The following is a 26,479-nucleotide window of genomic DNA, read 5'->3' on the forward strand; positions in this document are numbered from 1 at the left end:
AGTATAAACCAGCAACACAGCAGAATCACTGAACTTGGAATTCTCTGAAATACACACATAAAGGACCAACAAACATTCCAAAGTTGTTTTTACGTGAAGCAGAGCCCCACCAGATGAAAACTGGTGATGGCAAGAACATAGATCCTAGACTGGCTGCAACCCCAGAGGCCGATGATGCTCGAAACCTCACCTTGATGCCAGTCCATTCCAGGGTTCTCTGAGTGCTGATCACATCCGCTGCACCCCCTCCTCCCCTTGCCTTCAAAATCCCTCCCCTGACAGCCGTTGGGCAGTTTGGGTCTTTTGAGCATGAGATGCCCATTTTCCTAGCTTGGCACCTGCAACATGAATGCTGTACTTTCCTTCACCACAACCCAGTGTCAGTAGATCAGCTTTACTGGCGGGAAGCCAGTGGACTCTTGTTAGGTTTTTTTAACAGAGTCAACATTGTATCACCTCCAGGATACTGCTTGGAGCTTGTAAAATGTCATATATGATTTTGATTAACACCACTGCATTTATTCCATGTGCAAATAACATAGTCTTTAGCATAAATTAGTTGCATTCTGGGCTTGTTTTATGACTTTCCTCTTTGCTTCCTAGCGATCCTGAGGATAACAGTGTGACTCAGGTAGCACACGTTTATTATCTTCCAGAATATCTCACTAGAAAAGGCCCCGATGCTGGGAAAGATGGAAGGCAAAAAGAGAAGAGGGCGGCAGAGGATGAGATGGTTGGATGACATCACTGACTCAACAGACACGAATTTGAGCAAACTCTGGGAGATAGTGAAGGACAGGGAAGTCTGGTTTGCTGCAGTCCATGGGGTCACAAAGAGTCAGGCATAACTTAGCAATTGAAAACAACAACAGAACATTTCTGGACAGCCTTCTTTGTTGAGTGTACTCCTTCAAACATGTGCTTACAGAGTGGAAGGTGTGATGGTACCACCCGCAGCAGAGCATGGGATATCAAACATTTCCTGGAAGAGCTGGAACCCATTCCCTTCTGAGCAGTGGGTCTGAGTGGACCTCTTAGGGCTGATGCCCACAAAAGAATGGAAAAGTGTCTGCCAGCCAGTCAAGAAGCTCCCATGGAAGGCATGCTTACTGCAGTATAAACCACAGGCATCGGCTCTAAAACAGATATGGACAGTATTGCTATTCTGCTACCGATGTCCTGGCCTCTGCTTTCAAAGATTCCTTCACACCACTTTCCTTAGGGAATTTTCCTCTCTATGTTCCTTCTGTATTTTAAGAATTCATTCCTCTTCTTGAGTCCGGTCTCTGACTCCAAGTGCCTCTAGCATCCTCCCTGTTCCTCTTGCCCTAGTGAGGACTTTTCTGCATCCCTCTCCACTTGCCTGTCAAGCCCTACTCATCCTTCATAACCCAGCTCCAGCATGACATCTGCTCTTCCTTGACCAGCCCTCTTCAAAATCTCTATGCTTTCCTAATCTGTGCTACAGAATTTAGCACTTAGGTGTCTTGCGACGTCATTATTTATTGTTAGCCAGGACACAGAAACAATCTAAATGTCTATCAATGGACAAAAGGATAAAGAAGATACCATACATATACCCAATAGACTACTACTCAGCCATCGGAAAGAATGAAATAATGCCATTTGCAGCAACACGGATGGGCCTAGAGATGATCATACTAATTGGAATGAGTCAGACACAGAAAGGCAAATATATATGATGTCACTTATATGTGGAGTCTAAAATATGACCCAAACAGAAACAGACCCACAGACATAGAAAACAGACTTGTGGCTACCAAGAGGGAGGGATGATTGGGAGTTTGGGACTAGCAGATGCAAACATATGTATAATTATATATATAATGGTTAAACAATGGGGTCCTATTGTATAGCAAAGGGAATTGTTTTCAATATCCTATAATAAACCATAATGGAAAATAGTATGAAAAAGAATATATATGTGTCTGTGTGCGAAAAATGGAATCACTTTGCTGTACATCAGAAACTAACATAACATTGCAAATCAACTGTTCTTTAATTCAATGAAACCTGATACAACCATGACCACCTTGCTGCCGCCCGCCCCATAGCACTTTATCTTTGTTTTGCTATGTTAGTTGCTCAGTTGTGTCCAACTCTCTGCAACCTACGGACTGTAACCCACCAGACTCTTCCGTCCATGGTATTTTCCAGGCAAGAATACTGGAGTGGGTTGCCATCCCCTTCTCCAGGGGATCTCCCCAACCCAGGGATTGAACTTGGGTCTCCTGCATTGCAGGCAGATTCTTTACTGTCTGAGCCACCAGGGTTAGGCATTTAATTAATGCATGCTGAGTGGCTGGTTGATTAACTGATAGTGAATACTTAGCAAGTACTTGACCTGATGTTTCACAAGCCTCGCTGTTCAGCTGTTAAGTCGTGCGTGACTCTTTGCAAACCCCTGGGCTGTAGCACACCAGGCTTCCCTGTCCTCCATTCTCTCCTGGAGCCTGCTCAAACCCATGTCCATCAAGTCAGTAATGCCATCCAACCATCTCATCCTCTGCCTCCCCCATCTCCTCTTACCCTCAATCTTTCCCAGCACCAGGGTCTTTTCCAATGAGTCGACTCTTTGCACCAGGTGGCCAAGGTACTGGAGCTTCACCTTCAGCTTCAGTCCTTCCAGTGAACATTTGGGGTTGATTTCCTTTAAAATTGACTGGTTTGATCTTCTTGCTGTCTAAGGGACTCCAAGAGTCTTCTCCAGCACCATAGTTTGAAAAAGCATCAGTTCTTTGGCACTCAGCCTTCTTTATGGTCCAACTCTCACATCCCTACATGACCATAAGCCTCATTATCACACATTTTATTTAGACCACAGTTAAAGGCAGTGAATGGGGAACTTTCTCTCTTGCCTTCAGCACGACAGATAGAAACCATGCTTTTTCTGATACCATTCAGTTCAGTTCAGTCAATTCAGTCACTTAATCATGTCTGACTCTTTGTGAACCCATGGACTGCAGCATACCAAGCTTCTCTGTCTATCACCAACTCCCAGAGCTTGCTCAAACTCATATCCATTGAGTCAGCAATGCCATCCAACCATCTCAACCTCTGTTGTCCCCTTCTCCTCCTTCTTTAATCTTTCCCAGCATCAGGGTCTTTTCCAATGAGTCAGTTTTCTGCATCAGGTGGCCAAAGTGTTGGAGTTTCAGCTTCAGCATCAGTCCTGATACCATTAGTCTCCTTTGAATTTAATATATGCCAGCATCTATTTTGGAGATTTCAAACAGATTTTTTATTATCTGTTTGGGAAATTTCTATCCATTCAGGGCTTTGCACCTAAAGTTGGTACATTCATAAAATATCAAAGGAAGGATAATTTCAAACCACAAGAGATCTTCTTATAAGTTGGGCAAATTGCATATAATTATGGCACTTGGTGTTTTAGATCATTTATTTATATTTTATATAATTTATTTTGAGTGAAATTCTTTAGCATATACTTTCAAACATTTGTGAACTATTCTTTTAATAGCCACTATTTCTATTCAATTCACTTCAAATTGAAATTATTTCTGGGAGTTAGGAACAAAAATCTAAGTGAAGGCATGTTCCCTGCTCTCAAGGCATTCACAGTAATGGGATAAATGACTCTAAGCTGAAAAAGCCCACGTTACAAGGCTCTAACCAAGCAAACTCTGGCAAATGGTGAAGGACAGGGAAGCCTGGCATGCTGTGGTTCATGGGGTCACAGAGTCAGACACGACTTAGTGACCGAACAAAAACAAGAAATCCAAGCAGGAGCAAGGTGCCAGCGCAGTAGGAAATATGCTCCAAGAGATGCAATAGTGATTAGTGGTGCCATTGCAGCAGGACTTGGACTCTGGCTGATAGAACCCTTCCCTTATCAACTGGATGGTAGACAGTGTTTATGGAAAAGGCATGGTAGGGGCCAGCCAAGGTGCCTTCTTACGAAATGTGGGTTCCTGATGAAAACTTGAGAATGCTGGGAAATGACTTCATAAAGCAGGCTTGTCTCTGCACCAAAGGACTGAAAACCTCCTAGTGTCCGTCACCCAGTGGGAACAATCCCAGGGAGGCTGTCACACAATTGCACACAATTCCACGTAGGCAGGAAATTCAGCGTGCCTCAGAGCTGCCCACCACTGCCCCGGGGCGCAGGCCTCCTGCCCATGTGGGCACAGCGTCTATCTTTTATGGCCCAACTGTGCTCTCTGGCAGGATGCGGAATCACGACTTGAAGAAAAACTACAGGGCATCTTGGAACTAGAGGAGAGGGGAGCAGGTGAGGCCACGGGGAGGAGGAGGCAGAGGTGTGGCAAAGACCAGACCGCCTTCTCCATCTCCTTGTCCATCCCTCTCTGCCAATGGGATCTCACTCTGTTGACTTAAACTCCCTGTCCCCAATTTTCCTTGTCAAAAAGGAAAGAATGTGATGAAATTTCTTTAATGCAAGGACTGCCGGACACTCCCAAGGTCAGCGTGTAAGAGGGAAGAGCAAACCCGACTCCATATTGGAACTGTTCCTTTTGCTTTAATCTTTGTGTTCTATTGCTTTTGCTATAAGAATGCTGTCTCTGGCGTGAAATATACAGGGCAGCCCATTCTCAAGGCTCTGACCTTTAAGAGTATAACACTCTTCCCTCCATACAGAGACAAAAAGTTGCAGAACAGAGAATGACATGTCTGGTTGGAGGTTTACAGGAACATCGACTTGACCTACTGGACAGCTGTGAGGACTAAGGATTTTGACACCAAGAAGTTTGCAAGAACCAACCACACCTCTCCCCTTTTAGCATAAAAGAGGCCTGAATTATAACTTGAGGAAGATCGCTCCTTGGGGGTACTAGTCCACCATCTTCTCAGTGTGCTGGCTTTTCAAAACAAAATCATAGTTCCTTGTTCCAATAACTCGTCTCTGGATATATTGGTCTGTTGTGCGGTGAGCAGTATGAGCTTGGACTCAGTTAAAAACATAGTTCATTTAAAAGAGTGAAACAACATTCATAAGGCAGTTGAGAAACCCTTTCACATTTTCACACCTTTTTACCTGGTTTCAACTTTCTGCAACACTGAGGACTCTGAGTATTAATTCAGACATGACTCACTAAAACACAGGATGGATACCCTGAGTCACAGGCCACCACTAACCCAGTTGGAATGTTTTTACTATATCACGTGTGTTCCAATAACCCACTGAGAGAGACCCGGATGTTGGCATCAGCCTGTGGGGACATGAAGCAAAGGGACAAGGTCGCAGGAGCCCAAGGTCTTCAGTTCACACCATGGAGATGACCAGGCTAAGAGATGGCTGAAATGAAACTTGTTTTCTGGCCACTGATAAAGACAAGTGTCCATCACATCTCCTGCATGTAGTTCATCATTTGACTGTTGGCTGTGCTTCCACATAAACAAAGTAACAGCAAGAAGACAGGAAAGAGAACAAGACAGAAACGAGCTCTCCTCCCCTCCACCTCCTCCCTGGGAAGGGCCATCATGCAGACAAGCCACCCTAAAATCATTAAACACAGGAAGGGAATCTCCTCAGCTTCACCTCCCACAACTGTAATTGCAAGTGGACTATTTAGCACTGACTGGAAAATTCTCCAAAAAATTATATCTAAACAGCATCCCTGAAAAGCACTTAGCTTTTGTTCTCTTGTTTCTCTTAAATTGTATTATGGATCATAATATTCCTACTTAGCAGGTGAAATGATTTCTTTAATAACTTTGCCCCATTCTAGTTATTAAGTCATATTTCTTGTGTTGATGAGTTTGTTCAAGGTAATAACACAAGACATTTCTTCCAGGGGTTTTTCTATTTATTTATTTGTGACTGTGCTCATCACCGTGTGGGCTTTTCGCTAGCTGTGGTGGGTGGGGGCTACCCTCTAGTTGCTGCACGGGCTTCTCACTGTGCTGGCCTCTCCTGCTGTGGTGCAAAAGGTGCAAAGGGTGCCTGGGCTTCAGTGTTTGTGGCTCCCGGGCTCTAGAGCACAGGCTTGATAGTTGCGGCACATGGGCTTAGTTGCCCTGAGACATGTGATTTCTTCCTGGATCAGGAACCGAACCTGTGTCCCCTGCACCGGGGGTTGGGGGGGCTGGTGGTGGATTGTTTACCACTGAGCCAGCAGGGAAGCGCCAGGGACTTTTCTTAAGAGAAAAGTCTTGAACCAAGAGAAGGAGGTGATCTTGGGACAATCCCATTGTGGCTTCAGGCCCATTCAACCCAACATACGACCCGAGTATCCCCTGTGGGTGAGCACCAGGAGGAATGGAGCCAACATATCTCAGGGTGAACTTTTTGGTAAATAGGGCCTATATGTTTCTTTTGCAGTAAATATGAGCTGTTTGCTTGTGTTGGCTGAGAGCCAAGCCCTCCTGGGGTGGAGAAAAACCTGCCCAGAGTGTCTAGAATTTCTCTGTTCTAGAAATCCCACCATTCAAGCCACCATTGTTGTTAAGATGGAAATACTTTCCTTTTGAGCTGAAACACACACACATACGCACACACACACGGGTTGTATTACTGGGAGGACATCTCTGTCTATTACATCCCCAAGACCCTCCCAATAAGACCCCAGCTTCCCACCTCGCCCTTGGCCTCCCAGCGTCGTCCCCTGTGGAAGGGTTAAGACCACACCAAGTGTCGGTCTATGCCCGGATGTAGAAATTACAGCAGGACACGGACGTCCTATAAGCAGGACTGCTAGAGGACTGGGTCTCAGTTTCCCCATTTACTTATCTTTCCCTTGATCCTCATGTGGCGTCAGCTCAAGGTCAGAGACAGTGAACAGAAATTAGTTGTGTAGAAATCAAACCAAAGCACAAACACTTTGCTGACCTCATCACTGAACCAAAGGTTTTTACTCCCTAAAACTGAATTCAGCTTTTGTGGTAGAAACATTTCACGAGGCCATGAGGAGCGGGCACTTATATCAGGTGCAGAAAGCAGCATCAGGAAATGCCAGGCCATGCCTGGGCTCAGCCTTCCTGTCCCTCAATCCCCACCCTCCACAGGGACCATTGGTTATGGACACAAGAGTCATGTTTGGGGCAAGGAGTCCAGTGTCTGGAAAGTCACTGGATTTTGGCTTTGATGTACCAAGACAGGAGAGTGGGTTCAAACTCTGTAGGCGAAAATCTTCAAAGACTGAACCAACCAAGATGCTCACTTGACCACACAGTCCACCTACTCAAGCCCCCAATTTTACATATTGCCAACGCCTCTGGCTCTAAACAATAGGACCATAACATCTCATATAAACGGTTGCTGCTAACTGGATATTATCATGTCACACAGGAGCATGCAGGAAAGGAAAAAAATGGCATTTTATGCTGACATAATTATTGTGGTTTATTTTCAGAGACATAATTTGTAACGATTCAGCTGCCTAAATTTAACCCAACTTAAAATTACATGGAGTCACTCTAGATAGTAGCATAAGCAAGAATTGTCAGAGAAAAAGCAACTCTTTCGCTCTTTCAAACTTTTTCAAAAAAATTTTTAAGCCTAGGAGCAGTGTTCAAATTAAATTTTATGTGGAACATAAGTAAGAGCTGTTTTACTGTGTGCTGCTGAAAGCCCCTGCTGTCTATGGCCATGACCCCATTGCTGTTTCGCTGTACTGTCTGGGGGTCTGGGGCCACTCACCGCCAAAGGATGATGGAGTCCACTGGTCTGGCTCTGGGAGGGGGCAGAACACCTCTGCTCTGAGGTTGCCAGAGTTCACACCAGCTCTACCACGTCCCTGTGGGGCCTTGGTCAAGTTACTTCCCCTCCCTCTGCCCTCTATTATTGCTGCTGTTCAGTCACCTGGTTGTGTCCAACTCTTTGCAACCCCATGGATTACAGCACGCTAGGCTTCCCTGCCTTCACTATCTCCCAGAGTTTGCTCAAACTCACGTCCATTGAGTTGATGATGCCATCCAACCATCACACCCTGTTGCCCCCTTTTCCTCCTGCCCTCAATCTTTTCTAGCACCTGGGTCTTTTCCAAAGAGTCAGCTCTTCACATCATGCCCCCTATAGAAAATGAAATTAACTCACAGGGCTGTGTGGGACAGTTATGTAAAGGGTTAGGGTGATCTCTAACACATGGTGGTACTCAACCCATTCAGTTATCACTGAAAGGAGGTAAGAGTGTTCAACCTTCCAATGATACAAAAGTTCTTTGTTGCAGAGAAAGTTTTTGTTTTGGGTTACTAGGTCAGAACTATGTGTGAGAGGTGGTAAAAACATAAAAATAAACTCAAAATAGATGACAGACCTAACTGTAAGACCCAATACTATGAAATTCCTGAGGAAAATTTATGCAGAACACTCTTTGACATAAATCATAGCAATATTTTTTGTATCCATTTCCTAAAGAAAATAAAAGCAAAAACAAATGGATAGGACCTGATTAAACTTCTAAGCTCTTGCACAGCAAAGGAAACCACTGACAAAATGAAAAGACAACCTACTAGATGGGGGAAATATTTACAAATGATGTGACCTCTAAGAAGCTAATATCCAGCACATATAAACATCTCATACAACTCAATATAAAAAAAAACTAAAAAATCCAATTAAGAAATGAGCAGAAGAACTGAATAGACATTTCAACAAAGAGGACATGCAATGGCCAACAGGCACATGAAAAAGATGTTCAGCATCCTCACCCTCAGGAAAATGCAAATCAAAACGAAGATTATCACCTCAGACCTGTCAGAATGGCCATCATCAAAAAGAACATAACTGATCAATGCTGGAGAAGGTGTAGAGAAAAGGGAAACCTACTGCTCTGTTGGTGGGAATGTACATTGGTGTAGCTACTATGGAGAACAATATGAAAGTTCCTCAAAAAACTGAAAAGAGAACTATCATAGGACCCAGCAATCCCACTTCTGGGTGTATAATAAAAAAAATAAAAAACACTAATTCACAAAGATGCATTCACCCCAATGTTCATAGCAGTATTATTTATAACTGCCATGATATGGAAGGAAGCAACCTAACAGTCCATCAACAGATGAATGAATAAAGAAGATGTGGTATATACACATATACGATGGAATACTTCTTAGCCATAAAAAGAGTGAAACTTTGCCATTTGCAGCAATACGGATAGGCTTGGAGGGCATTATGCGCTCCCAGGTGGTGCTAGCGGTAAATAAGCCATCTGCCAATGCAGGAAACGTGAGACACAGGTTCGATCCCTGGGTTGCGAAGATCCCCTGGAGGCAAGCAGGGCAACCCACTCCAGTATTCTTGCCTGGAGAATCCCATGGACAGAGGAGCCTGGAGGGCTATGGTCCATAGGGTTAAAAAGAACTGGACATGACTGAAGTGACTTACCACGCACACCCACATGGAGGGCATTATGGGCTTCTCTGGTGGCTCGGATGGAAAAGATCTTCCTGCCAATGCAGCAGACCGTTGTTCGATCCCTGGGATGAGAAGATTCCCCTCAAGAAAGGAATGGCTACCCACTCCAGTATTCTTGCCTGGAGAGTTTCATGAACAGAGGAAAGACAACTACTGTATAATATCACTTATATGTGGAACCTAAAATATACAACAAACTGGTGAAAATTACAAAGAAGCAGTAGACTCACAGGTACAGAGAACAAACTAGTGATTACCGCGGGGAGGGGAAAAGGAGAGAGGCAATATAGGGGCGGGGAGTGGGAGGCACAAACTAAGTTAAGATGTGAAGATGTACGATACAGGATATATTGTACAACATGGGGAACAGAGCCGATGCTGTGTAATAACTGTAAATGGAGAGTAACGTTTAATACTATATAAAGTGTTTTAAATTGAAAATATAAACAATTTAAAAATATAATTTGATAGAGAGTTAGTGCTCTCTTTAAATGTCTATAGGTTTGACATTATTTAAAAATGAGACGTTATTGCACGTTAGAAATATGCTACCTTTAATGAATATTTTTAAAAATTTCACATGTACATTTTAAGATGACAAATAGATTTAAGTGGAAATATTTTCACTTGTTCTCACAAGGTCTGTGAGCTAAGAGAAATAAACATGTTGAAATAAGACACAATTGAGATGACAACTTGGAAGCTTATTTAAAGGAGCCCTTCTGAACTAGCGGTTTCTGTTTTAGGAGCAATTAGCAAACCGAACCATCAGTCTTTCTCCGAGTTTGTTTTTCCTTCGTTGTTTTTTGGGGAGATTATAATCTAGGAGTCATCGACTCAGCCGGCAAAACCTCAGAGCCGCCCACTGACCTTCCCAAATGTTAATAAAAAACAACTGACACCAAGCTCGAGATGCCAGCGTTCTTTCCATTTCTTTCCGCTGTATTTCTGTCCCACACAAAAACGGAAACATGATGTTGTGTAATGATGCGATGCTGTCATTAATGTTCACGGTTGTAAGGAGTTCTGGGACCCCTCCAGTTCCCTCCAGGGGTCCAGAGGAACCCCTCCCTCTTTCATCAGGAACCATCTTTGAGAACTTGGATGCTTAGTTGACAGTTTGACCCAAGGTCCGTGGTTGTCAGTGGAAGCCCATCCCTCTGGGGAAATTTTCCCCATGACCTGTAGGTTTGGTTTTTCTTCCCAAAGCAGATGTGGGAAAGTGAGCCACCTAGTAAAATTTCCAGTTCAGAGAGACAGACAGGCTTATGTCTCAGTCTTGGGATGGGCTTTACCAGTAAGTCTTGGAGAATCAGGGGTCCCCTCCCCGCAGCACATTCCTACCATTCCCTATAACACTTTTCAGCTCATTTTTCTTACTAGCGACATCACTATCTGATATTATAACTGTTTGTTCACATTTTTGCTTTTTTCTCAAGTAGAACATAAACTCCAGGAAGCTAGGGATTTTTGTTGTGTTTGCTAATGCAGAGACGGTCTGGGCAGTAACACACAATGAGTTCTCAGGTGTTCCCTCCTCTCATTCAAAGCTGGCTGTGAACCATTCACCTAGGGAGCAAAGAGGCCTCCTCTTCGTTTGTGTTTCGGTTTTTGCTGTAATCAGTGCAAGTGGCCTGGGACAAGCAAAGAGGACAGCCTGGGGGCTTGGGGGTGTGAAATAAGAGAAGAAAAGTGGTTATTTCCTCCCGCTCAGGTTTTCCTTTCCGGAGATGAGTTTTTTATTCCCGAGGCAGTGTGGACAGGAAGCAGGAAGCCTTTCTCTGCTCCGGTGGCCTGGTGGCTGGGGGCAGCTGGGGTCAGAGCAGAGAGCGAAGCCTGGGCCGAACACTTGCAAAACAAGAATTACTTTTTGAATTCTCTGGACCTTTTTTCCTTTGTGAGAACGACAGCTGCAACACATTTTAATTTGCATCTGAATGTACTGCTTTTTAAAAAAATCCATTATAAAATCAATCATCCTTTTTTCTAGTGCGTATGAAAATCACCATTTATCAAAACTACCATTAAAGAGAATGGAATTCAAAATGAAAAAAAACACAACAACAATAACAACACTGAATTCTAAATTGGCTGTCTAAATGGGTAAATATACCACCATGGTCAAATGCTGAGTTTGTTTACTGCCAATATGAAAAAGTGTAGCATTTTCTTTTTTTAAATAATGCTGTTTATTTATCTTGGCTGTGCTGGGACTTCTTCATGCTGTGCAGGCCATTCTCCAGTTGTGGCGAGTGGGAGCTGCTCTGTGGTTGCGGTGTGCAGACTTCTCACTGCGGTGGCTTCTCTTGTTGGGTAGCACAGGCTCTAGAGTGTTCCAGGGTCAGTCGTTGCAGCTCCCAGCACAGGCTCAATAGTTGTAGCCCCCAGACTTAGCTGCATGGGCATGTGGGATCTTCCCAGATCAGGGATCGAACCCGTGTCTCCTTGGTAGGCAGGATTTTTTACCACTGAGCCACCAGGGAAGCCCAAAGTGTGGTATTGTTGTAGCCATGCGTTCTGGGAAACAAACTCACTCAGAAGGACAATGCAGATAGTGGAGTGCAGTTTATTACACCGGCGGGCCCAAGGCAGAGTCCTCGTAGCCAAGGACCCCGACCAGTTTTTGTGAAGACATTATATACCCTAAGTGTACAGTGCCCAAACCCACCTCCCCAAATTCCCTGAAACTAGTCTGAACAAAGGAAAAAGAAAGATACAATCAAAGTTAACCCGTGATTCATATGCCTGAAGCCTAGGTAGTTAACAGTGGACAATTATCAATAGGCCTGTGGTCATACACCAATAAACATAATATTGATGATTCTATTTGGTCACACAGATAGTTAGGGTATTCTTTTAGGTGATGGAGAACCCTGGGGCTCTTCCTTCCGGGGGCCTGGTTTTCCAGCTGGTGTGTCGTTTCCATAGATACTGAGCACAGAGCTCAAAGTCCACAGTCCCGCCCAAGATGGAGCCCTGCTTTCGAGATAGAGCCTGTTCTGTTGCCTCCTTCACCTGTATGGAACTCTGTTTTCAGAACGTTTCTGTCAATCCTGTGTGGTGCTTCCTGCCTTGAGGGAAGGAATTCTTTCTCTCAAAGAACAAGTGTCACTCATCACTGTGTGCTGGTCAACAGTCTCTCCCCTCTGATACAGCGCGGGCCATTCATGACCAAAGGGCAGGCAGCGAGACCGTGCTAAAGACTGTGCTTAGTCGTGCAGTCGTGTCCGACTCTTTGGGACCCCATGGACTGCAGCCCGCCAGGCTCCTCTGTCCATGGGATTCTCCAGGCAAGAATACTGGAATGCGTTGCCATGCCCTCCCCAAGGGGATCTTCCCAACATAGGGATCAAACCCAGGTCTCCCGCATTGCAGGCAGATTCTTTACCAACTGAGCCACCAGGGAAGCCCCTACAAATGCAGGAGACACAAGAGACGTAGGTTCGATCCCTGGGTCAGGAAGATCCCCTGGAGGAGGGCGTGGCAACCCATTAAGTTGTTTGATACCGCATTCTATAAGCTGTTTGCAAATTGTGAAAATTAACGCCTGTCAGTTATGCAAACATTATCTCCCATTCCATAGGTTGTCTTTTCATTTCGTTGATGATGTCCTTCGCTGTGCAAATGCTTTTTAAGTGTTACTAAATCCCATTTGTTTATCTATTTTTCTTTTATTTCTTTTGCCTTGAGAGGCTGGCCTAAGAAAATATTGCTGTGATTTATGTCAGAGCATGTTTTACCTTCATGCTCTTCTAAAAGTTTTATGGTGTCCTGTCTTATATTTGGGCTTCCCTGGTGGCTCAGACGGTAAAGGATCTGCCTGCAATGCAGGTGACCTGGGTTTGATCCTTTAAACCATTTTGAGTTTATGTGCAGAAAGTTATGATGTATAGGTCCAAACCTAGGCCTCAGGAGAACGTGTGTGTTTTTGCTTTTTCTCTTGGAAATATCTCCAACATTCATACAGACCAGCCCACTGGAGAGTGAGACATAGCCAAAACATTCCAGCCAAGGCCACTCTAAGGCAATCAGCAGATCCATTCAACTCAGCAGCTGACCGCAGATGCACAAGAAAGCCTGGCCAGGTCATCACCTTCAGGTGGCCCACAGACTCTTAAGAAATAACACAAAATGTACCTTAGAGTTGATTGGGCAACAATACCCAAGTGACACAGATGATGATTGCTTCTGAGGCTCCTTGTATGCATTTTGGATACATTTTGGTTTCAAAGAGGGATTCCTCTAACATTCTATCAACTGTACCTAATCGTTCCCAGATTTGGTACATGTGTCAGCTCTATTTGTCAAAAAAAAATCTAGATATATTTTTATTCTTCTAATAAACTACTAGGCCGTTCCAAACTTTCATTTAAGAAACTGGGATAATGGATATTTAACTTGTAAGTCCCTTTTCTAGACTCTTAGCCCAGCCACTTGTCCAAACATCCCTGAAAGTTTCTAGGCATGTAGAACAATTTTTGGAGAATTGCTTGCAATGCTGCCTATTATTATAAATACCAGGTGTTTTTCTTCTGTTCTGAATGAATTTAGGTGAATTGACTTATTGGACAGGAACTGAGGACAGATTCACTTACCCAGGGTGACATCAAAGGTACAAGTGCCAACATTATTATCTGAATGGTGAGTTTATTACATTTATAAAAATGATACATGCTCACTATAAAACATTCAAGCAATTCCGATAAGTATAAAGAAAGTAATAAATCATCTTGAATCCTCCAAAACACTAGTCATTTTGCGACTATAATTTCAGATATTTCTCTACTCAGATATAGAACTAGAAGGATGAGGAGGATGATGGATTTTTAAGTATAGTTTCAGACCATACATCTTATTTTTAACTTTAGAAGGATCACACTTAATAATCCTTGATTTTATCTAGAGAAAAAAGAGTTAAGGAAGAGTTCAAATTCAGATGAATATTAATCTGTTCCTTAGGAACTGTGTCTCAAAGTTTATTCAAGAGCTAAAAAAGATTAGAGAATCAAATGTCTCAGACCTTTCTGACCTCACCTCTCCCGTGCTGCAAATTTGCATGGTTAGGACCAATTTTATAAAGATATAATATGACAGGGTGTCACTGTTTGCCATGATGTGCATTTTCAACTCCTAGGGGCTTCCCTGTGAATGTCACCCCAGGAATTTACTCAGCACCTAAGTGACTGCAAAGGGCAGAGGAGTGGACACCCAAGGGAAGACTGTTTTGGAAGAATGGAAAATGAGAGGCAATGTTAAATTGTTACCCCTTTCTCCATGGTCCCTAGACAGGACTCTAGAGGTGCAGTTTATATGCTTCTCAGGGCCATATTCCTATGAACCAAGCAATCATTCACACTTAGCAACAGCCCACTTGATATCACATCTTTAAACTGTCTTCTCCCATCTCTCCTACCTCACTCATCTTATTCCTTAGTCTAATTCTCTCGAATTATACTTCTTCAAATAATAATAACAAACAGGGCTTTTTTGGTGTTAAATTCAGTCTAAGATATTGGTTCTAGTCATTAACAAAGCATATCTTCAAGGTAGTTCAGTTCAGTCACTCAGTCGTGTCCAACTCTTTGCAACCCCATGAACTGCAGCATGCCAGGCCTCCCTGTCCATCACCAACTCCCGGAGTCTACCCAAACTCATGCCCATTGAGTCGGTGATGCCATCCAACCATCTCATCCTCTGTCGTCCCCTTCTCCTCCCGCCTTTAGTCTTTCCCAGCATCAGGGTCTTTTCCAATGAGTCAGCTCTTTGCATCAGGTGGCCAAAGTATTGGAGTTTCAGCTTCAGCATCAGTCCTTCCAATGAACACCCAGGACTGATCTCCTTTAGGATGGACTGGTTGGATCTCCTTGCAGTCCAAGGGACTCTCAAGAGTCTTCTCCAACACCACAGTTCAAAAGCATCAGTTCTTCGGTGCTCAGCTTTCTTCACAGTCCAACTCTCACATCCATACATGACCACTGGAAAAACCATAGCCTTGACTAGACGGACCTTGTTGACAAAGTAATGTCTCTGCTTTTTATTATGCTATCTAGGTTGGTCATAACTTTCCTTTCAAGGAATAAGTGTCTTTTAATTTCATGGATGCAATCACCATCTGCAGTGATTTTGGAGCCCAGAAAAATAAAGTCAGCCACTGTTTCTACTGTTTCCCCATCTATTTGCCATGAAGTGATGGGACTGGCTGGATGCCATGATCCTCGTTTTCTGAATGTTGATTCTAGTCATTAACATAGCATATCTTCAAGGTACTATATTGGTATATTTTTAGTTTATAGATAGTATTAAGGATTCCCACGCTGGTGGTAAGTGAAGTGGGTGGTATTCATATCCTCAGGCATGTGGCGGCATCACCTGCAGTTAAGTGGGACAAGGTATAGGTGGAAGATGAGGCATTGGGTTATGTGGGATCGTAACTCATAGTACTAGGGAAATAATATTTATAAGGATTGTGAAGTGGTTCAGCTTCATTAATGACACTGGAAGTATTATAAAAAGCAAATAAGATAGCCTCGGGGCATCAAAATGCTAACTTAAGACACTCTCTGAAAGCCAAAGAAGCTCTTTAGCATTAAGCTAGAGCTTCCCTGGTGACTCAGATGGTAAAAAATCTATCTGCAATGCAAGAGACCCAGGTTTGATCCCTGGGTCAGGAAGATCCCCTGGAGAAGGAAAGATGCCCTATAGTATTCTTACCTGGAGAATCCCATGGACAGAGGAACTGGCAGGCTATAGTCCTTGGGGTCACAGAAAGTTGGACACCACTGAGCGACTAACAGGAAGCTATCACCTTCTGTAGTCTTATGAGAAGCTGTCTGAAAATGAAGTCCAGAATCTCACTGGAAAGTGGCAGGCTGCCAAACAGACCAAATGCATAGCTTTGATGTGTCCCTGATAGGAACAGAGTGGCAACCTGAGGCAAAGGATGGGGACATCTGGGTGGATGATCCTGAGGATCCCTAAATCCCAAATTCTACCTACATATTCCGGATGCAAAAGTAGAATCTTCCCTGCTGTCAGAAAAGGACAGGTTGAAGAATGAAGCATGACTTCGCCAGAAGCCAGGAGACACTTGTTTTTGTTACAATGTGCCATCACCATAGCAATGTTTATCCTTCCTGGCTAGGGTCATGGTGGCTCAGATGGTAAAGAATCTGCCTGCAATGCAGAGGACCCTGGTTCAATCCCTGGGTCGGGAAGATCTCCTGGAGAAGGGAATGGTACCCCACTCTAGTATTCTGGCCTGGAGAATTTCATGGACAGAGGAGCCTGGTGGGCTACAATCCATGGGGTTGCAAAGAGTCGGGCATGACTGACCCACTAACACTAAGGATCAAATGTAATTCTTGGCCTGGAGGTAAGTAGATAATATGCTAAAAGGGATTACAGGAGCTGGCTAGTTTTCCTAGTAGAAATTGAGAAATGGATCTTAAGGGTGTTGGACCCTGTTGGGGGATCAAAGCTGTCAAGGGAAGAAATGTTTACATGGGAACACTTGCAATATCCATGAGCCAGTACTCTGACAAGGACATCTGTGGGTCATCTTGCGTCTACTGGGATGGATCCTTGAACATGATAATATGTGTTAGTGTTCAGTTGTGTCCAACTCTTTTGTGGCCCCATGGACTGCAGGCCTCCAGACTTCTCTGTTCGTGGATTTTCCAGGCAAGAATACTGGAGTTGGTTGTCATTTTCTACTCCAGGGGATCTTCCTGACCCAAGGGATGGAACCCACGTCTCTTGCATCTCCTGCATTGGCAGGCAGATTCTTTACCACTGAGCCACCTGGGAAGCCCAAACATGAGAATATCCCACAGCAAATGAGAGGGAGATGTTAGATTTTCCTTGACTTGGTACTAAAGAAAGAGTTAGAATGTAAAAGAAAGTGGTGATAGTCGAACGGATTTATTATGTAAGATCTGAGAAACCATCACCAGAAACATTTCCCAAGAGGGCCCAAAGAACACCTCTGCACTAAGGTAATAAGGAATGCGTTTACAGGAGGGCACTGGGGCTCTTTCAGAAGTTCTTCCAGAGATGACGTCTTGACACTGGGTTGCATGGAATCAGCAAGGACGACTCCAGAGCTGCAGGGACTAAAGGAAGCACTTATTCTCAGAGGCCCTGGGTATGTAGTTATGATAATGGGTAAGAAGAGTGCCCTGACCTTCCAAGATCTGTTCTGACAGGTAATGGATCCCGATGTCAAGGCAGCACACAATATTGGACCTAAATTTTAGGTTTCAGACTCCCACAGGGGTCTAGATGGAACACAGCTAGAAATTCAGGAAAATTAAGTCTGGGGTACATGCCTGGACCTACGCAGAATGGACCCAGCAGGTGGGGATTCCTGGGTCTCACGTTAACACCCACCTGAGAGTCCCCAGGAAGAAGGTACTGAACAGCATGCTGGACAGGATGATCTGACCTATGGAAGTCAGCCGGCCTTCCTCTTTGGCTGCTCCAAAGCTCACAGTTGGCCATGAGTATATCGGCCATGGGGGCAGAGATGGGGGCTTTGAGCTCTGCATGAAAGGACAGCGTGGACACCATGTCACCAAGGCAGATGGAGCTATGGTCGCACCTGAAGGCTAAGAGGGTCAACAACTGATATGGTATCACTTCTCCATAAGCCAATGGTCATTTGGTGGCAGATAAACTGCACTGAACTTCCACTCTCGAGGTAGGCAGATATTAGTCCTTGTGCTCAGTTCAGATTTAGGTTTTCCCCTCCTTTCTCACCTCCAGCACCACCATTTGAGATTTTACAGATTGCCTGACCTTCCACACAATGTGACCTCAGTCCCAGGGAGCATGCTACAGCAAATGATGTGCAGAAACAAGCAAAAGACAATGGGATGTGCTGGTCTTACCATGTGCTTATCATCTAGAAAGATCCAACCTCACAGGACGATCAAGTGTTCATGATCCCGTCAACCAGCTGCACGCAGATCATTGCTTCCACATACCATCTTCCATTTAAACAATCCAAGGAACCTTGGAAAAATCACTTATTCCAGGTGTGGGACAGGTAAAGTAAAAGATGAGCCCGGAACAAACTTTTTGTTCCTTGAAGTAAGGAAGAGCTCATAGAGAATGGGACACATCGTGACAACACAGGGCTGGCTTGAAGGGCACTTGTGGCCAAACCTGGGAGCATTAATATTAGTGCTCAAAGACATAGAAAACAAATGTATGGTTAGCAAAGGGGAACAGAGGGGGAGTGGTAAATGAGAGTGTGAGGTTAACCGTTATACACCACTGTATATAAAACAGATAAACAACAAGGGCCTACTGTATAGCAACAGGGAACTCTGTTCTATATCTTGTAATAAACTATGATGGAAAAGAATCCGAAAAAGAATACATCTGTAGATAGCTGAATCACTTTGCTGTACTCAAAAATGAACAAAGCGTTGTGAATCAACTATACTTTAATAAAAGTTAATGCTTAATTATACGCTACTGAATTAAGTAAGAATACATGAGAATAAGAAGAAACAAAGGAGAGAAAGAGAGAAGGAAAAAAATAAGGGAGGGAAGGAGGGAGAGATGGGGGAAAGAAAGCTATTCATTGAATAAAATGTCAACTGGTGTACGTAGGAGTGAAGAGTTTAGGAGACAACCATTTTGTGAACATCACTCTATACTGATTTAGTGCAGAATCACTGTGGCCACTAATCATTGTGTGAGCATTTGATAAGACAGAGAATATCTATGGAGTGTCAAAGCATTTCTTCAAAGATCACTTACAAATAACAAAAGGAAAAACAAGTCACATTATATGGACAAAACCAGGCAGACACCACCCTCAACAAGCGTTCAAAGTGAACATAATAATGGGCCAAACCAAGAAAATATAGGATTGTGTTTCTTAATGTGATACAATGAGAAGAACACAATGTCATTTATATTGTAGCTTTTCCAAAAGTAGATAATTAGAATTGAATCATAAAGACATATCATCAAAACTCAAACTCAGGACATCCTAACTGTCATCTTCTCTTTAAAACCGATAATGTTAAGACAGACTAAGAAAGACTTGCCAATCTTTCAGATTAAAGGAGATTAAGGAGACGTGGAAATGAAATATAATGTATGATTCTGGTTTGGCCCATAGACTAGACAAATTTTTCTGAAAAGCACCCTATTGGGATGGTTGGGCAAATTTGAACAAGGTCTATAGATTACTTAGCATTTTGTCAATATTAAGTTCTTTGATTTCAATCACTGTAGTATGGTTATGCAAATGGACATCCCAGGTATTAGGAAATACATATATACTAAAGTATTTGGGAGTAAATAGGCATAATTTGCACAACTTACATGTAACTGAGAAAAAATAGCAAAGCAGCATAATAGAAGTATATCAAACACTGAATATGAATGGAGGATTGAGGACTTCTTTGTCTTATTCTCACAGATCTTCTGTAAATTGGAAATTATGTCAAAATGAAAACTGACAGGGAATATAGTTCATACCAACCTAGGAATGTCTGTTTGGGAAACTGGCTTTTAGAGTAAGTATACTGAACCACCTGGATGCGAGTGTCTTAGTTTTACTGGAAGAAGAATGTCTATTGGATTCTCTCTCTGGATGGTCCTAGAATTTCTATCTAAGTTCAGACTCATCTAATATTCTGGGATTGAAACCAAGTGCAGTGCTTGAACTCAGTTCCTATTTTTAGAGTTCTTTTATATTTTGATCTGAGCATTGTTTATGTCTTACCAGATAATCAATGGAGTTAGCTGTTGTTCAGTTGCTCAGTCATGTCTGACTTTTTGTGACCCCAGGGACTGCAGCCCGTCAGGCTTCCCTGTCCTTCATAATCTCCTGGAATTTGCTCAAACTCATGTCCATTGAATTGGTGATGCCAGCCACCCATCTCATCCTCTGTTGTCCCCTTCTCCTCCTGCCTTCGAGCTTTTCCAGCATCAGGGTCTTTTTCAGTGAGTCAGCTCTTTACATCAGGTGACCAAGGTATTGCAGCTTCAGCTTCAACATTAGTCCTTCCAATGAATATTCAGGATGTTTTTCCTTTAGGATTGACTGATTTGATTTAATTAAGACTCTGTATATTTCTCTGGGGCTTCCCCGGTGGCTCAGTTGTAAAGAAGCCACATGCAATGCTAGAGACGTGGGTTCAATCCCTGGGTCAGGAAGATCCCCTGGAGAAGGGAATGGCAACCCGTTCCAGTATTCTTGCCTGAAGAATCCCATGGACAGAGGAGCCTGTTTGGCTATAGTCCAAAGGGTTGCAAAGAGTCAGACACGACTGTATAATTGAGCAGGAGCCCGAGTTATTTACTAGGTACTTGTGGGAGGTATCACCAGCTGGATGGACATGAATTTGAGCAAGCTCTGGGAGTTGGTGATGAATAGGGAGGCCTGGCATGCTGCAGTCCATGGGGTTGCAAAGAGTCAGACAGGACTGAGCGACTGAACTGACTGATGGTGGGAGGGAAGTGATGTGGTCTGGCTTCATTCTGCCATCTTGACTATGTCTTGTGAGGATTCTTACATGCATATTACGATATTTATTGTCTCCAAGGGATTGGCTGCTGTGACATAGTTTCATGTTATAACTGACAGTGTATATGGATCATTTTCTCTGCTCTGTGAACTGGACGAACATTGGTCATATGAACAAGCAAGAGATGCCCCACCCACAATAATCTATCCTGAAGGTCACCCAAGGTCAGTGTGCTGGACACATTTGCCTAAAGTCAACCTTGGGGCAAAGTCTGGTAAAGGCAGGCGGGAGCAGAGAGGTGAGGATTCTGTTTGTTCTGATGCCAAGTTGCTGGACAGTAAGGCAACAGCTTGGGTTTCTAGAGGACTGGACATGTTTAATCTCATGTTGTTACCATGATTTATCTGCTAAGACTGATTGCAATGGACTTGGAGACAAACACGCAGAATAGGAGATCCTGTGTAGTAGAGCCTGTAAACCTTCCTCCGTGGTTTAAAGTAGTTCTTTGTAAAAACAGATAATAATTCCTCTTACAATCTTAGCAACAATGAGTTGAAAGAGTGATGATACCTTGCAATGTTAGGACAGGGGTAAGGGATACTATGTTTATGTTGCTGGTGGGGGTATAAATTGTTTTGAAGGCTTTGGAAAATAACTTGGCAGAACCTATTAAAGTAAAAATACACTTGCATTTTGACAGAGAAAAGCACCTTTTGGGAATTTATCTTACTGAAATAATACCATCAGTTTATGAGAATACGGGAATAATGATGTTTACTAAGGCATTATTTATAGTGGTGGCAAGTAGGGAAGCTGAAATTGCAATTGTCAATGCATAAAAATTAATCAATCTTGGTGTATTTGTCTATAGAATATTATGTCTCTATTAAGGAATCTATATGATATATGTTTTTTGAAAAAACTCAATTGGTGGAGAAATATACATGAACTGAAAAGAAGTCTATGCTTTGAGTGAGGGTGTGTATGTACATATGTATGTATGTGTGTGTTCTCTGTGACTCTGTGAGGCTGTGTGCATTTGTGTGAATACAGACATAAAGCTGTCACATTGATTATTTTGGATGAAGGATTGGGTAGGGAAGGGGAGATGAGAAATAGCTGATTTTTTACACTTTGTGATTTCCTGTGGCAAAGTGTTGTTTTCATCCCCAGCATGTGTGACTTCTGCTCTTTGAATGGAAAACCCAATGAAGTATTAAGCAAAATAAAATCATCATAGTTTGTGGCTTGGGGACAAGTGTGGAAGTGTCAGGGCACAGGAGTCTCTCTACCTGTCCACCTAAGTTCATGTCACATTTCCAGCCTCCCTCATCTGCCCTTATATGCATGCAGGGTACCAGTGGTGTGACAGGTACTGTGCCCCCAGGAGAGAGACGTCAGTGCGTACACTGCCCTTCTGGTGGGGAGACGGGGCTGTTACTGCACGTGTATGTTACGTGAGAGTCACCCCGCCTTCTGAGAACCTGTAACTCTTTTGTGTAACTGTAATCCTTTATGCATTAGAGAAACTGAAGAAGGTAGTGGTGGTTTAGTCACTCAGTCGTGTCGGACTCTGCAGCCCATGGACTGTAGCCCACCAGGCTCCTCTGTCCATAGCATTCTCCAGGTAAGAATACTGGAGTGGGTTGCCATCGTCTTCTTCAGAGGATCTTCCTGACCCAGGGATCAAACCTGGGTCTTCTGCATTGCAGGCCTATTTTTTGTACCGTCTGAGTCACCAGGGCAGCCCGAAGAAGGTAGATTAGGCTCCAAAAGTGGGGGAAGATCTGCAGTTTCCTACCAGGTGTCTCCATGATTGTCTTCACCTGTTTGATTTAAACATAGAACTTCACAAACCTCCTAAACGATTCCCAGTTCCAAAGTATATTAATAGGATTTTGCATTGATCCTGGATCAAATCTATCCAGAAAAGGGCATTTGCCCAAGTGCAAGGCGTTAAGTAACTGCTGCTGCTGCTGCTAAGTCGCTTCAGTCGTGTCCGACTCTGTGCGACCCCATAGACGGCAGCCCACCAGGCTCCTCTGTCCCTGGGATTTTCCAGGCAAGAACACTGGAGTGGGTTGCCATTTCCTTCTCCAATGCATGAAAGTGAAAAGTGGAAGTGAAATCGCTGTCGTGCCTGACTCTTAGCGACCCCATGGACTACAGCCTACCAGGCTCCTCCATCCATGGGATTTTCCAGGCAAGAGTACTGGAGTGGGGTGCCATTGCCTTCTCCCATTAAGTAACTAGTGTTGTGCTAATCAGGGCAGAGCGGAATTAAGAAGCGGAGCAATATTCCTTCATTCTCCATTTTATATCACTTTCTCTTGTCAAGCGCTTTATCTAAATTCAGACCTCCTCTCCAAAGGGGTCATGGAAAAGACTGAATCAACATAGAAAAATTTTTTTTTCTCCTAAGAAAACCTAATATAAACGTCTAAGTAAATTATAAGGGTTGGCTATCAAGATCCTTTGAAAATATAGACACCATGCATATTTGGTGTCTGACCTGGAGTCTGTCTCCAAGCTAGAGCGAGGAATATAGTGTGGAAGGAAATGAGAGTTAGTCTGAACCCTTGATTTTTCTGGACACAAGTCTGGATGCTATTTAATTCTGCAATAAACTTTAAAGATGCCTGAATGAAAATTCAAAGAATTTCTCCCAAACATCCAGGTTTATGGTTTCTGTTGAGCATCAGAATCACCAGGCAAGCGTATTTCCTTCAAGGATCTCTCAATTTTTGTCATAGTCTGCCCACCACTTTAAAAAAGTAATTCCTTTGCCCATACATAGTAGAAGTGAAGTAATATAGGTAATGATGTGCTTTAAAAGTGAAAAACAACCCTGCCTCTTACCTTCCAATATAACACACTCGTTCTAACAAAGCATAATTTTTCTCTTAAATCTTGATTTGTAAAATGACTCTATGTAGGACATCACTTAAATTGGACATTAAAATGCTAAATCTATTTTTAAAGATAATTTATTTAAAGATTTTCAGGATCTTCAGGAAAAATCATAGCTTATTAAAATGCTCATGGGGGAAGGATAGAGAGTTTGGGGTTAACACATACAAACTATTGCATATAGAATGGATAAACAAGGGACCTACTGGAAGCACAGGGAACTGTATTCAGCATCCTGTGATCATAATGGAAAAGAGTATGAAAATGAATATATATGTGCATAGCGGAGTTACTGTATAGCAGAAATTAATATGACATTGTAAATCAACTATACTTCAATAAAATAAAATAAAATGCTCAGAACTACCTTGTCTTCCCCAAAGACCACAGTTTGGTTCATCCTCCTCATTAGGACCCTCTATAGGACATACTGTTTGTTCCACACAATTAAGCCCTTAATTAAATACTTTCTCAAACTGTTAAGATTGTTTCTGTGTGTAGGTTACACACACACTGGCCCACCCTCTCTGAATCAGAGACTTAAGGCTGTCAGGACACGTTACAGTGTGAACACAGTTGCCAGATCCTTGAAACATCACCTAAATGGTGAGAGTGGAACCCAAACCAGGACCGCCTCAGGGATTTCAACCATCAGGCCATCTCTCCAAGCAGCGGTTCAGGGGGAACTTGGGCTTGATTAGTGCATGGAACATGGGTAGGGCTTAGAAGTACAGAGAAAAGTGACAAGATATTCAAATGGCCTGGTCGTCGGAGGAGGTATGGGAAGAATTAAGAGTCCATGGTCTCATGACCTCCTCTGCTCTCTGGAACTTAAATCTGCTCATCTTGAATAGAAGCAGTGGCAGATTTTATTTTCTTGGGCTCCAAAATCACTGTGGATGTGACTGCAGCCCTGAAGTTAATATGATGCTTGCTCCTTGGAGGGAAAGCTCTGAGAAACCTAGACGGTGTATTAAAAAGCAGAGACATCACTTTGCTGACAAAGATCCATCTAGTCAAAGCTATGATTTTTCTAGTAGTTACATACGACTGTGAGATTTGGACCATAAAGAAGGCTGAGCACTGAAGAACTGATGCTTTTGAACTGTGGTGTTGGAGAAGACTTCCCAGAGTCCCTTGGACTGCAAGATCAAACCGGTCAATCCTAAAGGAAATCAGTCCTGAATATTCATTGGGAGCACTAATGCTGAAGCTGAAGCTCTAATACTTTGGCCACTTAATTCAAAGAGCTAACTCATTGGAAAAGACCCTGATGCTGGGAAAGATTGAGGGTAGGCGGAGAAGGGGGCGGCAGAGGATGAGATGATTAGATAGCATCACCAACTCGATGGACATGAATTTGAGCAATCTTTGGGAGATAGTGGAGGACAGAGGAGCCTGGGGAGCTGCAGTCCATGGGGTCACAGAGAGTTGGACATGACTGAACAGCAACATCTTGAGTCAAGAAGATTTGTTTCTGAAAGTAAGTGGGTTTGGAAATTGTGTTCCTGACTAACCACAAGGCAACTCATACTGTTTCCTTTTCTCCCAAGTGGGGATATAGACTTTCCTTGACACTGTACAGAGTTCTTAGGAGGATAGAATCAGATAATAGGTTCAAAAAGCACTTCGAAGGAGATTACAGGGGCTCCAGGTACAGGAGAAGATCACAAGCTTCTCTTCTATTTGCTGTGGAAACTGGGCCTTTCCCCGGAGTGAGAACTGTGTGTGGGTGTTTAATTTCAGCAGAAATTCAGACTTAATTGGAAATCATGCCATCGTGTTTGCTTCTGGACACGTCCCTGGAAAATCTGCCAAAATATCAGTGATGATGCTGGGAGGCCACTTGGCAAGACCTGGATTCACCTGGTGACGGTGATGTCTCCCTGAGATATAGTGTCATCCAGACAGGGTGCTATGTTTTCATTTTGCTTTTCTCACTGGGCAGATCGAATTTTTCTCTCGATTGTAGCTCAGTATTAAGGAGAATCAGTTTGAGTTTGTAAGCCAGAAAACATTCAAATATAATATCAAAGCAGGCCCTGTAAGCCAACCAGTCTTCTTCAGCTCAAGGCGGAGTTAAGCCAAAGCCGATTCTCAGGAAGGTGACAGACACCACCGTGAGCTGGTGGGCTCAGTGTCTCTCTTGTGGGCCTGAAACCTTTCCCACTCGGAGTCACATTTTTTCTCTGACAGTCACAGGTGAAAGAGAAAGTGAGAGCCCCAAGCTAGTAGGCAGTGAACAGATCTGTAAAATAGGTCTAATTTTACTGATTCCAAAGGTTTTGTTTTTACCTAAAGGGACATGCAGCCTTCCCTTGTGGCTCAGCTGGTAAAGAATCCACCCACAGTTTGGGAGACCTGGGTTCGATCCCTGGGTTGGAAAGATCCCCTGGAGAAGGCAAAGGCTACCCACTCCAGTATCCTGGCCTGGAGAATTCCATGGACTGTATAGTCCATGGGGTCGCAAAGACTTGGACACGACTGAGTGACTTTCACTTCAAAGGGACATGGGGGCTTCCCTGGTGGCTCAGTAGCAAAGAATCTGCCTGCAGTGCAGGAGACACAGATTCGATCCCTGGGTCGGGAAGATCCCCTAGAGGAGAGCATGGCAACCCACTCCAGTATCCTTGCCTGGAGAATCCCATGGACAGAGGAGCCTGGCAGGCTACAATCCACGGGGTCACAAAGCGTCAGACACGACCTAGCAACTACACCGCAG

Source organism: Cervus canadensis, chromosome 3 (genome assembly GCF_019320065.1).
Source record: "Cervus canadensis isolate Bull #8, Minnesota chromosome 3, ASM1932006v1, whole genome shotgun sequence".
In the NCBI taxonomy this organism is placed as follows: domain Eukaryota; kingdom Metazoa; phylum Chordata; class Mammalia; order Artiodactyla; family Cervidae; genus Cervus; species Cervus canadensis.